Source organism: Acipenser ruthenus, chromosome 19 (assembly GCF_902713425.1).
Source record: "Acipenser ruthenus chromosome 19, fAciRut3.2 maternal haplotype, whole genome shotgun sequence".
Taxonomy (NCBI): domain Eukaryota; kingdom Metazoa; phylum Chordata; class Actinopteri; order Acipenseriformes; family Acipenseridae; genus Acipenser; species Acipenser ruthenus.
The window spans coordinates 18337937-18364638 of NC_081207.1; the positions used below are offsets into that span (position 1 = coordinate 18337937).

General features: G+C 39.0%; 1 protein-coding gene across 1 annotated transcript in view; it reads right to left on the reverse strand.

Annotated features, from left to right (window-relative positions):
- LOC117424830 (zinc finger protein 469-like) overlaps window positions 1–26289 on the reverse strand; it is a 110740-nt gene extending 84451 nt beyond the window's left edge. Inside the window, exon 1 of the mRNA XM_034041539.3 lies at window positions 25968–26289. The gene's annotated coding sequence lies outside the window, so the exon portion shown is untranslated. The remainder of the gene's footprint in view (window positions 1–25967) is intronic.
- Between the last annotated feature and the right edge of the window lie 413 nt (window positions 26290–26702).

The following is a 26702-nucleotide window of genomic DNA, read 5'->3' on the forward strand; positions in this document are numbered from 1 at the left end:
CTGTAAGGTCCCACAGTTGGGTAGTGCATTCGAGGCAAAGATACTACCATGAAGACCAAGGAGCATTCAAAACATCTCCGGGATAAAGTTGTGGAAAGGCACAGATCAGGGGAGGGGTATAAAAAGATTTCAAAGGCATTGAATATCCCTTGGAGCACAGTCAAATCAATCATTAAGAAGTGGAAGGTAAACAGCACCACCCAGAATCTGCTTAGAGCAGGCCATCCTCCCAAACTGAGCAGCCAGATAAGAAGGGCATTGGTCAGAGAAGCCAGCAAGAGGCCAATGACAACTCTGAAAGACCTACAGCGTTCCATGGCTGAGATGGAAGAAACTGTCCATGTGTCAACAATAGCTCAGGTACTCCACAAATCTGGCCTGTATGGAAGAGTGGCAAGAAGGAAGCCATTTCTGAAAAAAAGCCCTTGTAAAATCCCACTTGGAATTTGCAAAAAGCCACGTGGGAGACTGAAAAGATGTGGCAAAAGATTCTGTGGTCCAATGAAACAAAAAATGAACTATATGGCCTAAATGTAAAGCGTGATGTCTGGCGCAAACCCAACACAGCACATCACCCAGGTAACACCATCCCTACTGTGAAGCATGGTGGTGGTGGCAGCATCATGCTATTGAGATGCTTTCCATCGGCAGGGACTGGGAAGCTTGCCAGGGTAGAGGACAAAATGGATGGAGCTAAATACAGGCAAATCCTTGAGGAAAACCTGCTTCAGTCTGCAAAAGACCTAAGACTGGGACGGAAATTCACCTTTCAGCGGGACAATGACCCCAAGCACACAGCCAAAGCGACACTGGAGAGGTTTAAAAACAAGAAAGTGAATGTGCTAGAGTGGCCCAGTCAAAGCCCTGACTTGAATCCGATTGATAATCTATGGCAAGACTTGAAGATTGCTGTCCACCAACGATCCCCATCCAACTTGATAGAGCTTGAACAATTTTGCCAAGAAGAATGGGTGAATATTGCACGATCCAGATGTGCAAACCTGGTAGAGACTTACCCCAAAAGACTCACAGCTGTAATTGGTGCCAAAGGTGGTTCTACCAAGTATTGACTCAGGGTGCTGAATACTTATCTAACCAAGCCATTTCAGTTTTTTTATTTTTCATTAACTGTTGTTTCACAATAAAAATTCTCTTGCCTCTGTTGTGTTGAGTAGGATGTGTAAATCAAAGAAAAAAAAATCCTATTTAAATGCATCAAGATTTCAGGTTGTAACACAACAAACTGTGAAAACGTCCAAGGGGGGTGAATACTTACTATAGGCACTGTACGTTTGTCTTGTGTGGTAACAGCCTGGGGTGAATATTTGATCACTGACTAGTACCAAGAGTATAATTACATAATAATGATAAAAGATGCAACCTGATCAGCTGGTAATACATTCCCTTGTAATTCACTAATCAGCATAATTGCATCACTGCTTCAATCACAGTGTTTTCCCAGGACCTTGGCAAAGTAATAAGAGAGGCCTGTTCATTATGCAGACGTCCTTATACATGCCGGATGTGTGACACTCAGGTTATGGCCACAGGACTCTTCGCGAACCAGGTGTAATTATGTCAAAATAAAGCAGTGTCCCTTTCTGTATTAGGGAGTTCTGACAGCCTGGAGTGGCAATCCTGCTAAATGCCTTCTGAAGTCTCTCCATTACGCAACGAAAAAAGTAAACTTGCATCACTTTTTAAAGATGAAAAGGTTAGATCAGAGTTATCCAAAAGGCTATTTAACCGGACTACACAGTATATGTTTCACGTTTACATAAACACACAGGAAAATTCTTCTTTTTTCATTCTTGCTTGTTTCTACCAAAAACTACCAGTCTTAACAATCAAAAGAGAAACCAGTAAGACAGCCCTATATTAGAAGAATCCAAAATCATGTTCTTGATATTGTGTTGTGGTTGATCTTTTCCTTTTTCCAGACTTACTGTGTCAAGGGTGGAAGCATTTTTACTTGCTAATACACCAAACGTGAACTCCCTAGGTGTTACATATAATAAGACATTGTATATAAAAACAGTAACACTGCAGTCCAATTGAGGGGAAAGTCTGGGATGCGATCTCGTGTTTCAGGAAATTCATCATGCTATACTTAATTTAAGAGTTCGGCATTTCAAATTGTGGTTTCGAGCACTGAAAGCAAAATACAAACCACTGGCGGTCTGAACTACAGTGTGTCATTCTTGTGCTGAACATCTGCAGACACACAGCAAGGCAGGCCGGCCCCTCCTCGCTTACTCTTTAAATAAATATTGGATGTAAAGATTTCAAAAACGCTGTGATCTTTTCTAGAATTGCAGCTCCCTGTAATTGACCTTCAAATTATTTTCTAAGGAGCTTGCAAACCATTTAATGCATGCTTATCCACGGCTAGACAACCCTTGGCCCAGCTCCAGAATGGCTAGTAAATATTTAGTCGATTACTCTCTGTGCGCTTACGGAAGCATTGGATAATATCTGACTAAATCACTATAAACTAATGATGTCACTTGTATCAGATAGTAATTATAATAATACAAAAATAGAGGGATATTTTCAATTGATCTAAATGGTAGCAGATCTACATACTGATTACATTTTAAAATACGATCAAACCTGGTATTTTAATAATTTTCAAAAGACAAAAAATACACTAAAGAGACTCACTGTAAATACACTGGTATAGAGGCTTCTGTCCCCTTCTTTTAAGTAATTAAAACAATGGTAGTATGTTACTCCATTGCCATTGAAAATACTCCACAGTGTGTACTGTAAACTACAGTATGCCCCTGATAAGGGCTGACTACTGTAGCCACTGTTTTGCATTCTCCAAATATATATCTTGAAAGCCAATGCGGTTTATTTTATTACGGTACCTTTTTTATCCTTTTCAGAGTTTCTTCATTAGCCCATTTTGGCTCAATCTTTAGTATTTAAGGCAGCGTTCCTTGCTTTTTTTGGTTCCTTAACTATACACTTACATATTCTTTTTCCAAAATAGGGATGAACTGGAGCCAATCTTCTTGGCTGGAGAGCGCTTGTTTATTCGAAGGTTTCTGCATATCTGGCATATCTATATCTGGTGGTTTACTATGTTTGCAGAGTATTGATTGGAAATTAAATTGGTTATCAGTAGATATATAAAATAATACTGTTAGTGTTTATGTATTACTTGAAAAAGACGATCACATACGAAATTGAAAGTAAAATACACGCGCACATTGTAATAGCATTCATTGGGAGGTGCAGGAACAAGAGTGCAGTATTTACTTGTGTTTCTCCTTACTGTTTTAGTGTTAGAAATAAAAGAACGACTCTTACAACACAAACTTTGAGTTCAAATATTTTAAGTGTGCAACACTGGAAAGATATGCAGATTTGTGATTTTGCCCTCCTGTATATCATAGCTCAGCTGTAGTAATAGAAGCTCAAGTAATTTACCTCTTTATAGAATGTTACTAGAAGTAAGAGTTGCCCTTGTGTTTTGTAACATACAACATAAAATGAAGGGTCTTTATGCACAGGTCTATTCATCCAACATTAGTCTAGTGGCACCCCCTTCCACACACACACACACACTTTTTTAAATCCATGACGGCACCTCTGCATTGGTCTCTGTATACCACTACTTGTTCAAAAACAATGTATCTTCACAGATTACAGATCAGGGATGCTAGCTTTCTGTAATAAATAAATAAAAATGTATGTGTTTTTTTATGACTTAAAAACTGTAAACTGAGTTTTCCTCAGCCACAATACACTGTAGATAACCAAGCAGTATGTTTAAATAACAATTAACTCAGGGTGTATTTATTTCCACACTTATTTTCTAAACAGGAACAACTTCTGTACATCAGGTACAGGTAAATTAGACAGCTATTTTTAATTGCTGGCGTGTTACCAAACTTAAAAAACTGAGTGTAAAAAACTAAAAATGCCCCTGACAAGATATTCCGGTATCAAATGCATTCCTGCTGCTAACAGTTCACGAGGACCAGTCATCAAAAGGGATGGGCCTTGTTGCCAATTCTGGATTACAGACTGCAGATTCCTACCCCGGGCTTACCCAAAGCAGCTACTGCAGAGGATACACTCTATGAGGAATGATCCCTCCTGAACAATTCATGGGGACCCAAACCAGTTGATGGTGTAGACATTTGTTCAAAGTATTGTAAACCCCAAAGAGACCACATTGTCTTTGATCATACTTTGAGTTATACATGTGAACTGGTTCACCCAGACAGGATTTTGTACCGTTCCTCCAAGCTGAAGGTTTTTATAGGTTTTTTTTTTTGGAATTCCCTCCTTCAGGAAATCAGGGGAGTCCAAATGTAAATCATAATTGCTGACGTTTTTATTTGATAATAACAGCTAGTTCTGCTTGTTTCCACTGGCTCTTAAAATGTTTCTCTTCTCTTGTAAAGCACTTATGGTTGTTTGCTTTATTTGTCTGTCAGGAACAGTAACAAAGATTGAAGTTGTCAAAATATATCTTTTTGATTGCTGTTATGGGACAACAAAGAACATTGAAAAGGTGAAAGGGGTATACCCTGAGCTGTGACACTCCTGCTCAGTTTATTTAAGTTTCAATACGTTTAATCATGGCTGGATGACTGAACGGGCAACCAGGGCAGTTGCCCAGGGGCCTCCAGCCACCAGGGGGCCCCCGACGACATGTCATGTAACATGCATTTATGCCACCGAAATAAATTAGAATGAGCAAGTCAACTGTCCAATGTTTACACACTCACTGTTTAAGCACACCAAATTGACCAATTAAATTGTGTGAATATTTTCTACCAGAAGACATACCCTTTACGATTGGTACAATGGTAAGGGAGGGTGGGTTTAATGTAAAGACTGACAAAATTAAGACAAAAACGTAGCTAGCCAGCTAAGAGCAAAACCAGAAAAAAGCATGGATCAGCGCACTCCGAGCGGGTACGTTAAGCGAAAGCAAAAAAAGGAGAAAGAAGCGAGAGAGGCAGCTCTTTTACAAAGTGTGCCTTCTATCGACAGCTTTCTTTAAATGGCAAGAATAAAAAACAAACTCAGAACAAGTATGTGTCAGAAACGCCCGGTCACTGCCTATTGGCCGAGCGGCGCAGAGCAAGCAGGGGCGGCACGTTCAAATTTCAAACTACGCAGAAACATTTAGCCGACATGTTAAATCTGGGTTTCTGTGAATTTATTTATTTTTACACTTGGCAATTCAACATTTCCTAACAGATACATCTGAAAAACATTACTGTTCAGCAATGAAATAAAAAAAAATGTATCTGAAAAAATAAATCAGTTTTTCACAAAATAATATTTATTTTCCCAGCTAAATCTGAGGCTAACATGCAAACCAACGCCCATTGACGTGTTTGATTTGGCATTGTATGCTGCAGAGTTGCCATTACACTCCGACTTAAGAACGTGTTTATTAACATTTATGTATTTTGCTAAATCTGGACTTTTTTTTGGTTAAATCTAGGAAAAAATATGCGATTTACATTAAATCTGACAAAAAACAGCTGCTAAAACATGGTAGCCGTCATTTTGTCTCTGTTCACTGCAGTTTCACTCACACTCGCCACTTCAAATCTCATTTCTCCGGTTCTACAAGTCCTAGAATGATCATCAACGGCTCATTTGAAAGGTAAGAACCTGGACTAATTAGCTGTCATTTATGTATTTATTTAAAATGTTCTATCCTTTAATCATAGTTGCACCCCCCCCCCCCTTACTGACTCTCCCCACTTTGCGCACCACTTCCCATGGGAAATATGGATCCAGTTACCATGAATTCTGAGGTAAGATTTAGCAGTCAAACATTTTTACATTATACTTTTTTCATTCTAGTTCAAAACGTCTTTTTCTAATAAGCCGAGCATTGATTACAGACACTGAAAAATAGATTTCGTTAAGATGTAGCAACTTGGACTGTGAACATAGCAAGGCAAAGCAAAATGGTATGATTCATTTTAACCATTCTGTACATTTCACAATACACTTATAAGAAAATGACATTCACGTTCCTCATCTCCATAGTGAAGAATAATATTTCCATCATAGATGCAATGCTTAAATGCCTTAATATGTTCGTGGAGAAAGCCACTGCACTGGCAAGATTTAACATTTTAGCTTTCCACTAATTATCTCATACCTCATACCTCATAATTGTGTTTTATTTGGTTAAATCGACAAAAGATAATTGGACTGCGCTTTAGCAACTTTCTTGACTAATTATCAAAACTTCTAATGAAAATACACACTAAAAATACAGACAGCAAAAGGTTATTAGGGATTACAATGAATGTATTGAAAGGTTGCTATTTTAACATGCTAGCATTTACATTAAAAAAGACTTACTCATTCAAGAATGACTATGAATAGCTTTTAAATGTCTTGCATGACATGTTTCATTTATAACACACAATTAGTCCTTTGAGCTTATTTAAGGATTTTAGAGTAACGCTTTTAATGAATCTGTGTTTACCTTAAATATTAGAAATAATATGTACGGGAAGTTTTGCCATGATAAAAGGAACACAGTGTACAGAAGCGTGAAACTCCACCTGTGTAAATGAACTTGCATTTTTTACTCCAACCAACGTTGCTGGTGAGAGCATGCTTTTACTTTGCTTGCTTTAGGCAGAACACACTTCAAACAGCATTTTAGTCCACTTTTACTCTTTTTGAATTGTATACGGTTCTCAAACAAACAGGGATTTAAAGAACAGCTGAGAAATTAATTTAATATGTGTTGCTGAGATAGATTTAACAACATAAGAAAAGTTTGGGAACGTGAAGAGTCCGTTCAGCACATCAAGGCTTGACCCTTTCTAGCGCACCATTTGCCCCTCCTAATGGCAGCTGTGTCCCTACCTCGGGGATCAAAACTGCAATAGTAGTAAACATACTAATTGTAGGGTATGATATACATTTAAAAGAACTCTCAAAACCGAGAATTTCTGCAATTTAAAACTGCAAACAGTTTGTTGTTTATAACAACACATAAACTGTACCATCTGTATGAAAGGTTTTTTATAACTTTGATAATAAGTAAAAATTGCATGTCTGTATATTGAAATAACAATGGAGAAGTCCCCACCACGATGTTATGATCTGACAAACCAAATGAACCTTCATCAAAATCAGACAGTTGTTGTCCTGTATTGGGTCCTCAGTGTGGTATTTGTTTCATCAATGGTTTCATGCAAACCTATGACTTCATAAGGCCCCCAGGCCCTTCTCTAGCAGTGTGTCACTCAGCAGCTCACCGAAGCAGAACTTTATCAGCAGAGAACACTACCTGTGAGACCCACAGCTGTTCCGGGCCAAGGCAACTTTGACCTATAGGCTGACGTTGCGTTGTGCAGCAGCTTCGTAATGAAGATCAGATGTGGATAAGTGTGGCTATCTGGGGATTATCAAGATATGCAATACTTTTTTCTAAATATACAAACTAATTGGCTCAGCACTTATGTACAAATGCTTACACACATACACACGAAATTGATGTCCTCCTTTTATCTAGATATAAACATAATAAAGACTTTTTTTTTTTTTTTTCTCATTAGGTGTTAAATAGTTAAAACCAGAACTGGTACTAGTAAGTATATGAAAATGAGTCAACAATGTATTTTAAAATTTCTCTTCCAGCTTTAGGTGCAAAAGATTAATATTCATTCATATTAGTACAGATGTGAATAACAAAACAACAAGAACAAAAAACAAGTCAATTTATAATTACTACCTAACACTGCTAAAGCACAATTTCTGATGTTACCATAAGCTGGGCATGGTTTAGACTGATAGTTGCTGAGAAATACAGACCATCATGTAAACCTACAGCTATTTGCAGATTACTTGCCATTTAAATTGATTTGTTATTTTTCATAAAAAATGCAAAATGTCATCTCTAAAGTTATCTCTAACAATTGTGATAACATTATGGTATCAGTGCATTTCATTAGCATTATGGTACAGTAGTGTCCAGCTAAGAGAACACCCCTCGGGAAGCAAGCAAAGTGTTCTCTTAGCCAAAGTGTTCTTTAAGACGGAGTTTACTATCAGACACAATATGAATCAATAAATAAATTCATATTTATTACTTGTCAAGAAGCATATCTATCAACATATGAAATGAATAGAATAAGTAAGAGAAAAGCAATAGCCAAGTGTACGTTAAGAAACTACAATAATAAAGTAACAGACAAACTAAATTAACACAGAACCCCTACACACGTTAACAAATGCAGCAGCAGCTCTAGTTTAATTATGAATACTTGTACAGGAGCAATATTCAAGACATGCACAAAATTATTTAACAGAATGGTGAAGCAACTCACCAGAACGAAAAACACCTAATTGCTTGGCTTTTTCAGGAGCTTGAACAATTTCCAACTTTTTGTAGCAACAGAAACAGCGGTGCTTTTCATCATTTGTTTACATGCCATTTTGTAGTGATGAGGTGCCCTCGTGGAAATGCGAATAGAAAATGAGCCAATGATATGATGGCAGTTCTGGAAAGACTTAATAAACTAATCAGTGTGCCTCAAGACACTCTCACAATGACAAGTCACATTTGAAAAGATTGAATAAACCATTTGAATTTGATGAGTTATCAGGTTACAAAACATTACTGTATCAGATGTGAACGAATTGGTAGCAGTGCCAAAAAGGTGTTCTTTTAAGCGAAGTTCCTGTTCCTTTAGGCGGAGCATTTACAATGGGAAAAATCAGTTTCACCACAAGGGTGTTCTCTTAGGTGAAGTGTTCTCTTAGGCGAAGTGTTCTCTTAGGAGGTGTTCCTATACGCAGAGACCACTGTACCAATGAATTACCTTAGCAGAACACAACATTAACAGCAATGGCAACACAACTGAATTGGAACAGATAGTGTAGTGTTCCAGATACTGTAGAACATGGCACTATTGCATGTTAATGCAAGGGATTACCTGCAGTGTGTACAGCTATGGCCAAATGTTTTGCATCACCCTATAGAATTAACTCATTTTGCTTCATAAAGTCGAATGAAACTGGCTGAATGATTTTACATTAACATATTGAATTACATACCGCTTGTAGTTTTCCATATACTTAACGAAAAACTGATAACAATTGAAAAATGTGACATCTCGGAATCCTACATCAAATACTGTACTACTATTATGGCTTCCGGTAGACTTTTGCAATGTCATTTTGTAGTTTCTTTGATTGCATGATGTTCAATAAAAGATCTAAATTATGTTCATACAGTATTTGTATTATGTCTCAATCCTAAAATTCAAGGTGATGCAAAACTTTTGGCCATAGCTGTATTACAGTAGTTGATAGTTTGGTATGTCAAAATATGATAATGTTACCACTGTGGTAGCATTCTAACAATGAATCAAACCACTGCAGCTGCCACAGTGCTGTAGATTCTGAAGATCATGTGTGTTCCATATACTGCTGACAGCTCTATACTGAGAGATTAACAGCACACAAGGTCACAATAATTACAGCTTTTTTAATGAAAGGCTTATTTGTTTACTATGTTATCAATGGAGTAATTGGTCTTCACTGCTGCTATTGCAAAATTGGCTCACCAGCATAGGAATTTAAACCGAACTGCAAAGAACGGCCACAGTGAGCTTTCTAAGAAATGCATGAAAGCCCCTGCAGACGGGAGCAGCCGAGTGGAACCCTGGTTTCTGATGTCAGCACTGTATAGCTATGAAAGCTGGGTCTAACATACAGCTATGGACAAAAGTTTGGCATTACCTAGAATTTTATATATATGGTAAAGTGGTAAACAGCTTGCAGGTGCAGGTAATCAATAATCAGACAAACAAGGTTTAATTTTATAATCCAATGCCTGATGGCTAACAGCAGTAAACAATAACAATGTTAATGAAGCAATACAGCGGCATGTATTGCTTATTTATAATCCACTGGTTTGCACCCAAATAATAACAGTCCTGTTTCAGTTCACCCACACGTAACACATACACAAACACAAACACCAGTCTACAGTGTGTGCTCTAGTGCTTGTGATGAATACAGTTCTTTAATGACAACAGAAGTGCAGTGTTGTTGATATGGGTTTTTCAGGCTGGTTAGCAAAAATTCCTATTACAGTACTGCTATTGTGATTACATTGTATTTTCTATAGTACCATGGAAATAGAACACTTTATTGAAAGAAAGCAATCTTTGTATTCCTCGAGTTCATACGCAGGTACATGCAAAAAATATATTTCTGTAATACATCATAACGCTTTCTTCTATGCAAGTTTTTCAATCAAACAACATTCATTTATTTCGCTCTTGGTGCAAGCAGAGTACTACAGAAAAACACAATTGAAGTAAAGACATAGAAATGCAATCAAGATGGGAACTCGCAAATTACAAGGTTCACAATACCAATAACAGAACTTTTTGAAAAGTGATATACAAATGAAAATACAGGAAAAAAAGAACACTTTCTGACACAAACCTCACAAAGTCATATTTAAGTTTAGTGGGAGAAGCATTTTAAGAGACCACATGGTAGTGCTTTCACTGAGTAAGCCATTGACAACCCTTGAAGAACCAATTTGATTTTGAAATGCCCGCTTATCCAAACTGGAGACACACTACAGTACTGTCTGTCACCACTCTGGAGGCAGCTTCACGCTTGCAAGCACTCGGAGAAGGATGCATTAACTTGGAGCTGAGGACGTGTTTGATGATTTGCAGTGTTTATAGAAGAAAAAGTAATCATACTGAATTGTATTCAGTGCCAATACAAATTGAATTGATTGTTCACGCTGAGAAGATGCATTCAAAAGATCCATTAGTATGCGCTGTGCCAATATTGCAAAACTAACAAGGTCTCCACCTTGACTCATGAGAAATTAGAATGAGGTGATTTTTTTCGCAGAATATAAACGATTAATTTTTTTTAAAAGTTAAAAATGTACTGTTAAATACCAATCCAAACCAGAAGGGTGGATACACACCACAGTGACTTATATTTCTTCATTGTAACCCTCACACTTTGACCTTGAGTTCACAACAAATCAGCAAAAAGTTTGACAGAAGACCCCGGAAACCTGAATTGGTGGAAGATTGTCAACTTGTATACACTTTCTCATCTACTAGTGTTTAGGGCTATATGGGGGTGTCAGTTAGACAGTATAGAATGACCTTTACATTAGGGCATGGGATTTCGACTGGACTGGGTTAAGCCATGTGTCATAATATAGATTGCTTTAGCGAATATCTTTGTTAGCATAATTAAAACAATGCATTAAATGTTTTTTACTAATGTGAAATTACTATTGTATTTAGACAGCACACTTTAAAATGCAGTTGTATTATTTGCATGATTTATACCTGACAGACAAAACAGGGAAAAGAGCTAATATTCAGCTGTAATCTCATCTTGTATTTACTTGTACCAGCCTCCATTCATCATTTAATAATTTTTGCCTAAAAAGCTTGTCTGAAAAAGTGGCTTGGATTTCAGCTCTTAATTAATTACATAACATAACATTTGTTAGGATGTTGCTGACATTTTCAGACCACTAAACCAATATCGCAGACCTGAAAACAGCTGGCCTGTCCCTGTACCACTGAACTTGCAATTGCCTAAACTTCATTTACACCCATTGCATTGGACTGGGCTTTTGGCTGTTTACAATAACCACAGTATCTAGTGTAAGTGCCATTCACCTCCCACAGGTTTAGTCTTCACAGCATCACATGCAATTAGCAGCTACAAACTATGGACAATTTCAGTTTGCGCAGAAGTGAATTACTTGGGACAGATTAGATTTATAAAATAGCATGCATCAATATATCGAAGGAACAGAAATGTTTTTGAATTTTTTTAATTTAAAAAAAATGTATAAATCCATTAATGTAACACTTGTCTAAACTCATTGACTGAGGCATTACATTTTTTCAAAATGTGTTTTTTTCTGCATTTATTTGATGCTCTCTCTCTCCCTTAATACACATACAGTATGTCAGGAGCACTAGCCAGACAGATTGTTTTTTTGCATCGTCCAATGCATTTGTGATTTATGCTGCTGAATTCCACACGGCAAACAGATGGCGGCATTGCGCTCTTCTGTCTCCCAAACATCCCGGTGCACCAGCTGCCTTCTTCACTTCCCAAACTCTGATTAATTAGCACAAATTGCTACAACCTCATTATCAACAAACCCGCTACACAGTACATAGTACACACTGTCCATAGCCTCCACAAACATTACTGACACCCTGCAACCACTGGATCTAGGATGGCCTATAAATCGGAATTAGGTATCTTGCAGGTATCTTTATTTCTCTGCCTTGCCAGGTGTATTTTAAAGACTAATCCCACAGCATGAGATTACATTTTTTGCTTCCATGGCTTGTTCTTGCCTGTTGGATCAGTAGAAGTTTATAGGTATTGGAATAAACTCCCACAGTACTGAATGACTTGTTAAAATAATGAAATAATACAGCCTAAATCCAGATATATAACAAAACCATTGTAATACCGTATTTAAAAAAAAAAAAATATATATATATATATATATATATATATATATATATATATATATATATATATATATACACAGACATGCTCAAATTTGTTGGTACCACTCCACAAAAAACAAAGAATGCACAATTTTCTCTGAAATAACTTGAAACTGACAAAAGTAATTGGCATCCACCATTGTTTATTCCATATTTAATAGAAATCAGACTTTGCTTTTGATTTTTTATTCAACATAATATTGTAAATAATAAAACAAATGAAAATGGCATGGACAAAAATGATGGGACCGCTAACCTAATATTTTGTTGCACAACCTTTAGAGGCAATCACTGCAATCAAACGTTTTCTGTAGCTCTCAATGAGACTTCTGCACCTGTTAACAGGTAGTTTGGCCCACTCTTCCTGAGCAAACTGCTCCAGCTGTCTCAGGTTTGATGGGTGCCTTCTCCAGACTGCAAGTTTCAGCTCTTTCCATAGATGTTCGATAGGATTCAGATCAGGACTCATAGAAGGCCACTTCAGAATAGTCCAATGTTTTGTTCTTATCCATTCTTGGGTGCTTTTAGCTGTGTGTTTTGGGTCATTATCCTGTTGGAGGACCCATGACCTGCGACTGAGACAGAGCTTTCTGACACTGGACAGTACATTTCGCTCCAGAATGCCTTGATAGTCTTGAGATTTCATTGTGCCCTGCACAGATTCAAGGCACCCTGTGCCAGGCGCAGCCCCAAAACATAACCGAGCCTCCTCCATGTTTCAATGTAGGTATGGTGTTCTTTTCTTTGAAAACTTCATTTCTTCGTCTGTGAACATAGAGCTGATGTGACTTGCCAAAAAGCTCCAGTTTTGACTCATCTGTCCAAAGGACATTCTCCCAGAAGGATTGTGGCTTGTCAATATGCATTTCAGCAAATTCCAGTCTGGCTTTATGTTTTTCTTTCAAAAGTGGAGTCCTCCTGGATCTTCTTCCATGGAGCCCACTTTCGCTCAAAAAGCTATGGATGGTGCGATCAGAAACTGACGTACCTTCACCTTGGAGTTCAGCTTGTATCTCTTTGGCAGTTATCCTTGGTTCTTTTTCTACCATTCACACTATCCTCTATTCAATCTGGGGTCGATTTTCCTCTTGCGGCCGTGCCCAGGGAGGTTGGCTACAGTTCCATGGACCTTAAACTTCTTAATAATATTTGCAACTGTTGTCACAGGCACATCAAGCTGCTTGGAGATGGTCTTGTAGCCTTTACCTTTACCATGCTTGTCTATTATTTTCTTTCTGATCTCCTCAGACAACTCTCTCCTTTGCTTTCTCTGGTCCATGTTCAGTGTGGTGCACACAATGATACCAAACAGCACAGTGACTACCTTTCTCCATTTAAATAGGCTGAATGACTGATTACAACATTGGAGACATGTGTGATACTAATTAAAGAAACTAATTACTTTGAAATATCACTATAATCCAATTATTTATTATCTTTTCTAAGGGGTACCAACAAATGTGTCCAGGCCATTTTAGAATATCTTTGTAGAATAAGCAATAATTCATCTCTTTTCACAGCTTCTTTGCTTTATTCTATGACATACCAAAGGCATGCAAGTATACATGATAGAATAGCTTTTAATTTCATCACTTTTCAGGAGGAATGAAGCTTTATTTCAATGAGCTGTAAGGGTACCAACAAATTTGAGCACGTCTGTATATATATTTTTTAAGGCTGCTCCAATTAACAGATTAATCTATTAAATAATTGATAGCAGATTAATTTTTTTTTACAATTTAATTGGCCAGGTTTTTTTTTGGGCATTTTGAACTCCATTTCCCAACATCCCCTGCTGAGAAACAATGAGCGTGAGAAGGCTTCCCGCGTCCGTTCGTATCCGGTTTGTTGTTGTTACACACATACTTCTTACATTTTCTACAACGTCCAGAACGATCCTCAGGGTCTGCTGCCAGCTTGGAAAAATATGTCTGCATTTACTACAATCAAAGCAGACTTTATTCATTTTTTTATTCATTTTTAAAAAAAAAGTTGACTGTGCAGTGCAGCATTTATTTTGCCTTCATTTGGCCTGGCATGGTTTCAGGTGAGTAAATGTCTTTTACTAGTGTCACAAGCTGCGACTATAACGTTTTGTTTTATTGATGTTAGTACTGTTAATATTACATTACTGTTTAAGTTGTTTATGTATACTGATTTTTACTAGTTTATATTGTAGAACATGGGTAGCAGAGTTGTTTTAACCGATGTTTACCGGTTTCATGGTCCTGAATTTTTTGTTGTTGTTGTTTTTTTAATGCCGAAAATCTGGAAGCCCTAACTTTAATGTAAAAAATAAATAAAATAAAGGTTGTTCATGAGGAGCCTTAAGTGTTATATACGGTATGTTTGCATTAAAGACAAAAAAGAAATCCATTCTCAGTTCTTGTGCATTATATTTTGCTGTTAAACTCATGGATTGATGTTGTTCTGTGAAAATGTGTTACATTTACTGAAATAAAAAGCACTTTTAAATGACCAAATTCCCATTGGGCTTATGTTATTTTAGATTCTATTGATTTTTTTATGTATTAAATGCAGAACAGCCACTATAAGACCGTTTCCTTTATGAAAAATGTGCAGGGATGAATCTACCGATTAATTAACTAATGCCAAAAATTAACCGATCAAAAATGTTAATAGAGTGACAGCCTTAATATATATAGAGCTTCCCCTCACAGCTCTGCAAACAAGCAATCACACCTCAATACTGCCATTCAGTTCTGAGACTGTGGAGACCACCCATCTCAACAGTAGTGATTCTTAAAAGCAGGAAACCACCATTGTGGGTTAAACCTCATCGACAGTCATAATGTTCAAGAATCTTATAAAGGGGTCAATGTCTGGATTTATTGACAACACAGGGGAAACACCATGGATTTCCTGGATCAATCACCTATCCATCGTTATCGCAGGGTTACCCCTAAAAATATTGTCTGACGCAATCCTGGTGGATTCCCTGGTTCTGTAAATATACAGGTGAACAAATGTACGGGCAGACACCCCATATATCCCCCACAATCCAAAACATATGCTAAATAATGTTTATATACCAAGGGGTAGATGTACTAAAGTGTTGCGTCTGTCGCAATCATTGCAAACCACATGCAAACCAGTCGGAAGTGTAGCGTGCCATGTACTAAACAAACACAACGCTGTTAGCATCATTTTAACAAATGCTTTTGCAGGTGTTCCTGCAGAAATTCGCAAAATCAGGCTGGAGAACAGGGTGCAAATGAGGGATCAAAAATAGTGTAATGAGATGTACTAAAGCTGCAGGCAACTGCAACACTTATAATTGCATCAATTTGTTAAGAACTTTTGAAAGCATGTTTTAAACAGTCGCAATTGCTGCTGGCATTTCCCAGTCCACTTTTTCTCGTGTGTTGCCAGTTGTGATCAATGTGTTTTTGAGACGAACACCCAAGTACCTAATTTTCACTAAAGTCAGGGTGCACTTACAAGCCTTGCAAACAAATTTCTATGACATTTCTGGTTTTCCCAGCGTGTTGGGTGCAATAGACTGCACACATGGTCTGTAGCCAGTCAGCTGATGAAACATCTCACGGATAACAATCTGCTTGGATCGCTACAGTCTGGCTTCTGGCTGCATCATAGTACTGAAACTACTCTGCTCTGGACTGTGAATGATCTTCTGCTCAATGCTCATGCTGGTGCTCCCTCTGTGCTTGTCCTCCTTGATCTAACAGCCGCTTTTGACACCATAGATCATGGCATTCTTGACCGCCTTCAGAAGTGTGCTGGAATCTCTGGAACCTGTCTCTCCTGGATGTCCTCTCACCTATCCGGACTCATGCAATCTGTTTTCTACGCTGGACGCAGTGGCGTTGCAAACCCAGTCACTTGTTGTGTCCCCCAAGGATCTGTTCTTCAGCCCCTTCTCTTCAATATCTACATGCTTCCCTTGTGTCACCTCATCCGCCAACACAGCCTCATGTTTCAATCCTATGCTGACGACACCCAGCTCTACTTAAAACTTGACCCTGGAAGCCTCTCTGCCATGGTCCAGCTCTCAGCTTGCATTCAAGGCATTGAGGCCTGGATGTCTGCCAATTTTCTTCAGCGGAACACTAGTAAATCTGAACTCCTTCTAGCAGGATCTAAAACTCAACTTAAGAATCTAAATATAGCTACCCTGAGCCTAGGAAACTGTATGCTGCTGCCTTTCCCCACAGTACGAAGCCTTGGTGTACTTCTTGACAGCAAGCTCTCCTTTGATGCCCACATCTCCTCCGTGGTTAAATCTTCCTTCTACCATCTTCGAAAAATAACTCCAAAGTCCGTCCCTACCTTTCCCTCCCGGATGCGGAGATACTTTGCCATGCATTCGTCTCTTCTCGACTCGACTACTGCAACTCTCTATATGGTGGTCTCCCGGCACGCACCATAAACCGAGTGCAGGTAGTTCAGAATGCCGCTGCCAGGATCCTTAACAGATGTAAAACACGTGATCACATCACTCCCCCCCCCCACCCCCCCCGTCTTGCCCAGCTGCACTGGCTATCTGTAAAGTTCAAGATTATTTTCAAAACTATCCTGCTCACCTACAATGTCCTTCATCACACAGGTCCCGAGTTCCTCCTCAACCTGCTGACCCGCTATGTCCCTGCCCACTCTGGCCTGCTTGTTATCCCTAAGCAAAAGTGCACCACACTTGGAGAACACTCATTTAGCTTCATGGCTCCAACTCTTTGGAACTCTCTGCCAGCTTTGGTGCGCGATGCTCCCACTGTCGCTGGCTTTAAATCAACCCTCAAGACCCACCTGTTTTCTCTTGTTTTCCATGCTCTTTAAGCCTGATGTCTGCTATTAGATGCTGTGTTGCTGCTACTATTTCATGTATTATGCTACTATCATGTATCATGTATTATGCACTTTTCACTGTATTTAATGTATTCTGCATTTTTTTGGTTTTACTGTATAGCATGTATTATGCATTTCTCTGTATTTAAAGTTTTATTGATTTTCTTGTTGTTACTGCATCTTGTAAAGCGCTTTGTGATGGTGGTCCACTATGAAAGGTGCTATATAAAATAAAGATTGATTGATTGATGTGCCACAAACCCCTCCAGCTCATTCTAAGCATCTTATAGGACCATGATCTATTGTGTGTTAATTGTCTAGGCTACTAAGTAGACCAAGTTAAATATAATAATAATAATAATAATAAAAATAAAATAAAAACCCTAAAATCATTTAGTTTCAATTTAAAATATTATTTTATTCGCCATGTGTACAATGCAGCAGCATGATTTATTTTGTGTTACCGGTAGGCTAAAGTAAAAAGAAAGTGCGCTAGGTATTGATTTGATTTTACTACTGTACTGTACAGATTTATATTTTTACATAATGTAATGTTTAGCATGCCCAAAACACATTAGTGTTATTTCAGCACAATGATTTATATTTAAAATACATGGAGAACTGTAATTGTATGTGTGTGCGATTTTATTGGACACCTCCTTATGTCGGACAAATGTCCAGTTTAGCGATGGGCTACTGTATGATTATGAAAAGCTTTTTGGGGGTGATAGTTGGGGCCCCACTATAGAATCTGATGAGATTAAACTGTGTGGCAAAGTGTTTGCATTGCACAGGTGTTGGGGTGATGCAGTGCTCAAGAAAATGACAGATAACAAAGTACTGGTGAAATGATGGTTTATTTTGTAATCCAAAGTCTGATAACAAAACAGTAAACAATAACGATAACAGACAATACACAGTGTTTGCATATTGCTCTGTTTAATCCATGGGTTGGCCCCGAAATAATAGTCCCAGTATTTAAACACCCACAGTTAACACAAACACGATCACAAGTCCACAGTTTCGCAACCAGCATACTACTTTTTTTTTTTTTTCTTTTTTTTTTATAAATTTAGTCGTCGCCAATTATTTTTACCCCGGTTTTCACCCCAATTTAGCATGCCCAATTATTATCTGTATCCCCGGCTCACCGCTCGCAACCCCCCCGCCGACTCGGGAAACGGAGGCTGGAACACGCGTCCTCCGAAACGTGCTCCTTCCAAGCCGTCATTTTTTGCACTGCAGATCCACAGCAATGCCACCAGACCTATAGTGCCGGAGGACAACACAGATCTGGCGGCTCCGCTGCAGAGCCACAGGCGCCCTATCGGCCACAGGGGTCGCTGATGCGCGGTGAGCCGTGGATTCCCCTTCCGACCTAAGCCCTCCCTACCCGGGCAGCGCTCAGCCAATTGTGCGCCGCCCCCTAGGAACTCTCGGTCACGGTCAGCTGTGACATAGCCTGGATTCGAACCTGCGATCTCCAGGCATAGGGCACATCCTGCGAGGAGCGCCTTTACTGGATGCGCCACTCGGGAGCCCCACCAGCATACTACTTGTTACTGTTTGTTTGGCCCTTGTGCCCTTTTTGTTTGGTGTTTTGTATAAATCTTTATTTTGTTTTTGTGTTTAAATAAACACGGCGCCACCGTGTCTTTGCACCGCAGTGCTGCCTTGTCTGTTTATGTTCCTGCATCTGGCCTGATGTCACCACACAGACATCCGTGTCACACGTGGTGTCATCGTGGGATCACCAGTGCCTCCTGGACTCAGGCCAGAATGGGTACTGCAGGTGCTTAATTTTTCTTTTTCAAATTACTTTGTGGTGTGTGAAGAGGAGGATGGGAGGAAAGAGGAAGGGGAAACAACAGCTGAGGCAGCAACAGCAACCCGTGCCCAGCAGGGGTCGCTGGGACGACTACTTCTGCTTGGTGGAGGCCTTGAGCTGGTGTCAGGTCTGTGAGAAGTGGGGCCATTCCATCCTCAGCTGCCCCCTCTTGCCCGGTGAGGAGGAAGGATGACCAGAGGGCAGCAGGGAGGCCTACCTCAGTGAGATTGAGGCTGAGAACCTATGCCCTGCCCTACAGGAGAAGGAGGAGAGGGAGCACCGCATCCATGCGGGAGGATTTAAGGCCAGCTGTATCTCATAGGGCTGGAGGAGGAACTAGTGCCCGAGTGGGAGGAGCCTGTGCATCTAGCGCCCAGAAGGGGGGAGCCCATGCATCCAGCGCCCAGAAGGGAAGAACCCGAGCATCCAGCGCCCAGAAGGAGGGAGCCCGTGCATCCAGCGCCTAGAAGGGGGGAGCCAGTGCATCCAGTGCCCAGAAAGGGGGAGCCCGTGCATCCAGCGCCCAGACGGGGGGAGCCCATGCATCCAGCGCCCAGAAAGGGGGAGCCCGTGCATCCAGCGCCCAGAAGGGGGGAGCCCGTGCATCCAGCACCCAGAAGGGGGGAGCCCGTGCATCCAGCGCCCAGAAAGAGGGAGCCCGTGCATCCAGCGCGGCCACAGCCTAGGAAGGGGAGGCACACATGTCCAGAACCCAGGTTTCCAGCAGTGGAGGAAGGGTGCCTGCTGTTCCCGCCTCAGCCAGCAGAGGGAGAATGCCTGCTGGTTTGGCCTCCACCACCAGAGGGAGAGCAGAGATTTACAGTACCGCGGGCCAAGATTAATGATATAATCTGGATCCTAACAGAAAACAGCAATACCTCCATTGTTCTTTAATTTATTGCAAGTTGTTGGGTGGGGTGATATACATTTTAGCAGTGTAATCATAAACATACAATTACCAGTGGGAAGCAGGACGAGTTTTGTTGAAGAGGTTGTTCCATGGACGTGCCATATCTACACACCCTAATAGTTCTTCTGTAAAGATATACTGAACATGTTTGGGGGAGGGTTACAACTGTACCTCCTATATTATACACATTATACAAGGGAAGAGGACAGTTGTGCTAAAGACTCCTGCACCAACAATGGATCCTATGTTCATATGTATTTGCATGCAGTCTAAGTGTGCCATTCATTTTAGATTATTTGGCATTCATTTAGCAAAATATGTTTGGTTTTATAAGTTTTGCATTATTTTTGTATTTATTAAGTTGATGAATCCTTTTGTATTATAAACACATGTACTTAATATTCATTCAATCTTAATAAAAAAATTTTTATGAAGTTATGTTTAGTACTTCCACATACAGCTATGGCCAAAGGTTTTGCATCATCCTATAGAATTAACTAATTTTGCTTCATAAAGTCGAATAGAACCTGCTGAATAATGTTACGTTAACATATTGAATTACATACCCCACTTTGTAGTTTGCCATATACTTAACGAAAAACTGACCAAATGTGATATCGTTTTGTACTTTCTTAGATGACATGACATTAAATAAAATATCTAAATTATATATATACACACACACACACACGCGCGCGCACAAACACACACACACAGTAGATGCCGCTTATTAACAACCTCTCGGTTCGCAGCAAGAAGTTGTCATTAACCAAAGTTGCTAATAAGCGAAAAGCCCTCGTTTTCAAGAGTATATACTGAGTTGTACAAATATGGCACTGAAATACATGTGTTTTAAATGTTACAGTGTTAAAAAATGAACATGAGAAACACGAAATACCCAAACACAGAACTGTAGGCTTAAATAGTACTACACAACGATGTACTACAATTGTCCTTACAATGAGTAAAGCAAACATAAAAAATATGTGTTGTACATATTACAATCAATTCTAAAGAACACACTTTTGAAATAAGAAATTGTCCAATGTTGTCTGCTTTTTACAATGTACTACCTCCCACTGTAAATCCATCACAATTTTGCGTGCAGCTTCATAGCCAGTTTCAAACCCAAGATTCTGCCTCAGTCCGCCAGAAATACACAGTTACGAAGTCAGTGTTATAAAAGCTGCATGAAGTATGTGCATAAATCACGCAAGTGCACTCTTTAGCACTGCCAACTAGTAATAAACTTGTCAATAAGCGACGTGCAGTTGCTAGTATCAGAATCCCATTAACATTAAAGTCAATCGGACGGGATTGGTTCCCGTGAAAATGTTGTTAATAACTGAAAGTTGTCTTGATCAGGGTTGCTAATAACCGGCATCTACTGTGTATATATATATATATATATATATATATATATATATATATATATATATATATATATATATATATTGTGAGACAGCAGGGAGGGGGTTAATTCCTCCCTATAGGAAAACATGTGCGTAAGGCACATTTTGGTTTTGTTTAATTGTTTAATTGTTTTTGTTAATTGTTTTATTATTAATCATTACCTGCACCTGGCTACTATTGAAAATTGGAGCCAGGTGCAGGGTATTTAAGGAGAGCAGTCAGTCTGCTCTGGGCGGCTTCTGAAGAGGGCAGAGGTCCGACTGTGCTGGTGTGTGGGTACAGCCGTAATTAAAAGAAAAGGTAGTGTGAAGCCTTTTTTGTGTGTGCTGTTTTGTTTGTTTTGTTACAGGTAAACAGCATAGCTGTCCTGTTTAATTTAGGTTCCTGTTTTGTTTTAGTTAGTGCTCAAAGAGAGCTAGGTGTTTGTTTTGTTTATTTTGTTTTTGTGTTTTCATTAAAAATAGTGCAACCGCGCTTAAAAAAATCAATTTCTGTGTGTTGGGTCAGTGTTTTTAAAGGGGTAACGAACCGCGAAGAGGGGCGAGTCTTTCACAATATATATATATATATATATATATATATATATATATATATATATATATATATATATTTTTTTTTTTATTCATTTATTATTTTAATTATCTCTCAATACTAACATTCTTTGTGATTTTGTCATAGTTTGGCTATGATTTTACAGTGTAAAAGTTCATTTGAAATACACCCCACAGGCTAGACAAATGCCTTAGGTCAGGTTTCTAATCTTTTACAAACATTACTGAACATCCATTTTCAGCACAATTTTATGCCTAAAGTCTGTCATTCACCTCCACAACAATGTGAAAGGCCAAGTCATAATGGTATTTAGTAGTACTGAAAATAAGCCAAGGGGTCGATTTGATAATCCTTTACCCCTCTGAGATAAGCCACAGCTGGATTTTAGTAGAGTTGGAGAATCTCCCTGGATTGCATCATCATTTATTTTTGAGGGCTAATCCTGGGATAACCAAGGATCGATGGTTAATGCAATCCAGGTTCATTCCACAGTGGTGTACAATGCTGTGACTTATGTGTCTGGCTGTGTTACATTAATAAAAACGCATCAATGTCAAAATGATTGTCTTTTTTAATATGTTTGCTCATTTAATAAGTTATAATAATAATAATTTTTTATTTTTATTTTAGTGTGTCCAATTACTATTTTTTCCCCCGATTTTCTCCCAATTTGGAACATCTGATAGCTTTTCTCCTCACTGCTGCAATTCCCCATGCGGTTCAGTGGACATCCTCCGATCCCACGACCAAACCAGCTTCCTTTTTCACCCAAGAATTTGAGAGCGGATGTCTGTGAGCTACCGACCATCCGTTTTTTTCCATTTTTAATATTTGTATATATTTTTATTTTAAAACAAAAATATAGGGCTGCGGTTATAAATAATCATGAGTCTTTCAAAACATATACGGTGGTTGAGACTTCTTGTAAAATTATATTTTATTACAGTCTACGATATTATTTCGCTAGCACCACATATCCCTTGCTGATTACAGTTTCCATGATCAATAAACTGAAAAGCATGCAATTCAAACAAGGCCTTTAAGGGACCCCTTTTGCTATACATTATCATTCTGAAAAACATACCAGTCAGTGCAGGCCTGGAAAAGTTGAAAAAACAAAATGTCACCATTGTTTACATTGTAAACTAAGCCATGATTCAACACACTCATTTGGGAGGCTTCAAGAGTTAAACAAAAATCCAAACTGCTTTTTAAAAAAAATCTTAAGTGGTAAAAACCTAAACGACCACTAATTTGCTAAATTCTTCCTGCAAGAGTGTAACAATGCAGCAATGAAAAGAGCCATATCAGCAGAATTGCAATGTTAAAGCAGTGGCTTACTGCATTACTCTTTCATCTTTCTATACTGTTTAGTGATATGAAATATAAAGTAAACGCCATGTCTAGGGATTGTTTAGGGAAAGTGAAGGGTGCTGAAGGCCAATTATCTTTCCTTAATTTATCTGCGCAACAAAATAATGTTAAAGTAACTGAAACACAATATGATCTTTTTATGCCTCATTCAATTAAAAGTATGGCTGTAATCATGACAACAACTACACCACTCATTACAACCACTGTGAAGGTTTCCGTGTATTTCATTACAGGTCAAATTGAGACTGTTTTTAACATAATGCTGTTATTAATATAATTTAATAGATACACAGTAGCTAAATCACCATGCCAGAGGTATACACATAGGTCCCAAGTTTCATCAACTAGAATGCTGGTCTATTTGCTGCGGATGAGCGGGGGTGGGGCGATGGCATAGGGGTATCCCACTTTCTCAAGAAAATTTTGGACAATGATTAATCTGACCTAAATTATTAAAATTACATTTTGAATCAATAGAAGAAAAAGAGAAAAACAACAACACTGGTGTGACAGAGAGCGAAGAAATTCGAACTGTAACTCTTCCTCCCGACCAGAAAGGGCACTGTGTAAGGTTGGTGGTGTGCTTCCTCCTAGATGGGCAGCCTTGACGGTCGGCAGAAACAGGAAGGTGACCATATTAGGGGGAGCATGTAGCTGCACATACAAGAAAGGAATCCCTTGCAATCAGCCACGGGACAGATAAGGATTGAAGAAACCATGGCGACAGGTTGTTTACAGGGATGAGTTTTGTGGTACAAAGGGGAAGCAGCTACGTCAGTGCCGGACCTTGCGCTGAAAGCAAAACATGGCCGGAGCTTTCGTTTGTGTGTTTTGTTTTGTAAATTGTCTGTGTTTGTTGCAGAGGAGGATTAAGGACCCAGGAGCCGCCGCCACTGAGCCAACACAAGACGCTGAGCACTATCTCCCATGCGCAGCACGACTAGAACACCACCACCACCACAAGCACCACTTTCCCCGGGGTTACTGTCAAAACTTACATACGAGAATAGCCTACGGCCTGCAACTTTTTAATACCAATCCAGATATATTGTATGCTTTCTTGTACGCAAAACAACAGCTAAAGTATAACACATGCCTGGGCAATCATTATCCCCATCTAGACAGCTTTTATTTCCAGAAAGAGATTAATATACTACCCAGTTTGTGTTTTGCATCCCTGAAAAAGTAATTTCTGATATATATGGGAAATGAGACAACTTTAAAACAGTACAATGCATTGTGGTATCTGGAAGAATGACAGGGTTATGTGCATCATACTTCCACCCAGTCAAGCACCTCTAAACTGATAACCTTTGTTCACACTTACTCACAATGATCCTACCTAATCTAGAAAATCTATACATTTGTTACACAAAGATGGCTTATAACATTGGAAATCAGATGGTACATTCATCAGCATTGTGTCCAGTAGATGCATTTAAAGCATAAAAGTTTCTATAAAAGTTGTGATACACAGTAAAAGCCTATCAATGTGTACTGAAAGCACTGTCAACCATATGGTAGGTAAGGATGGTAAGGCACAGAGAAGCAAATGTATGGTGAATAGATAGCATATTCAAAAAGAGAACGGACAGCAAAACCACTGTGCAGATGTATCACAGTCTGCTTCTATACGTGGAAGAAAACAACAAGAGAAATCCCCAATGCTTGTTTTAATTCCCGGTGAACAGTCGACATAGATAAAAAGCCATAGTAAAAATAAAAAAAATAATAATAAAAAAAAAATGAAAAAAACAAAACAAAGATGATTCTTTAGGCTTGAAAAAAAACTCATAAAGAGAGAGAGAGAGACAGAGAGAGAGAGAGAGAGAGAGAGAGACTAAATCTTTCACATAGCAATTCCAAATAAAGACAGTAAAACCAAGCCAAATTCCCACTAAAATGTAAGCTAGTAATAAACCTGACTCTGACCTCATTTAGAGACTGTGTTTTACAGCCTGGCTGGAACCTTTCTTAATTTGTAATTATAGCCATTTTATACCCACCACTTTAAAGCAGGCTCCCGTCTCTTATGGGCTTGTAACTTTCATTGCTGTTGCTCTTCTATTTATAAAGCTCTTCCTTTCCCTTGGAGAGGGCGTCAAATCAGTAACCCTCAAAAAGCACGCTTTCCATCAGAACTGAACAACACTGCATGTGCAATAACTACAGTATATAGGCACTCTCACTTAATCCATTACCTGTTTTGCAAACACCTGATTCCCCATTTCATATTGTTTCAACATTGTTTTATTTACCCATCTTTCTTGCTACATCCACTTCCACAGAATAAGATTGTCAATTGCAATTTTAAAAAGCTCTTCTTTGGTGACAAAGAATGCAAACAAAAAGAAAAAGAAAAGAAAAATCGCAATCTACTAACTACACACCCAGCTTTAGCATTCCATTCCCAGCTGGTTTGAAAAGCCAGTCAGTAAGCCCTTTCAAAGAAAAGCTGTAATAGATTCCAGAGATCTGACATTCAACCTGCAGAAAGCAGACATTGGCTCAGAAGCCCTCTCACCTTGCACGTTCACTGAAGCAAGCCTTGCCCCTCTGTCTCTCTCCAGCTATTCTCATCCCATTCCTCCACCACTGGTCCTCACTCTGTGCTCATAAAGCTGCCACTGTCATTAAACTCCAATTATGTCAACAGTATAAGCCAGAATCAGCAGCAAGTAGAATATAAAAGAGCAGCCCTCCTGCTCTGGGATTGGTTATTGAGGCAGAGGAATTAAAACAGGCCAGTGAGGAGGCATTTACACAGAGCTCTTTTTCCTTCTCTCCCTCACAAACACAGACTGCTTGTGAGAGTTTGATCTGACTTCAGACTGCACACACCTGCACTGCTGTTTTTGAGGCTGAACAATATATTGTGTGAAGCATAATAAGACTCTCTCTCTCTCTCTCTCTCTCTCTCTCTCTCTCTCTCTCTCTCTCCTGATGTCATCGGCTCATTAGCATGCTACTGACAGCTAGCTCTTTCTTTTTCTTAACCCACTCAACCGAGGTGTCGTGCTGCGGGGTCGGCAAAAATACAATAACGGTAAGAAACCCTTGAGAGATAAAATAATGAAAACGTTTGAATATAGCATGCCTGGTCCGTAACAACAGGTGTGAATAATGTGTAAGTGAAGGGAATCTGTGTCGGTGTCAGCGTTTTACAATTAACGTTTTATTATTTGTAAACTACTCAATGCTGGTAGTTATTAAGAACATAAGAACATTTACAAACGAGAGGAGGCCATTCGGCCCATCT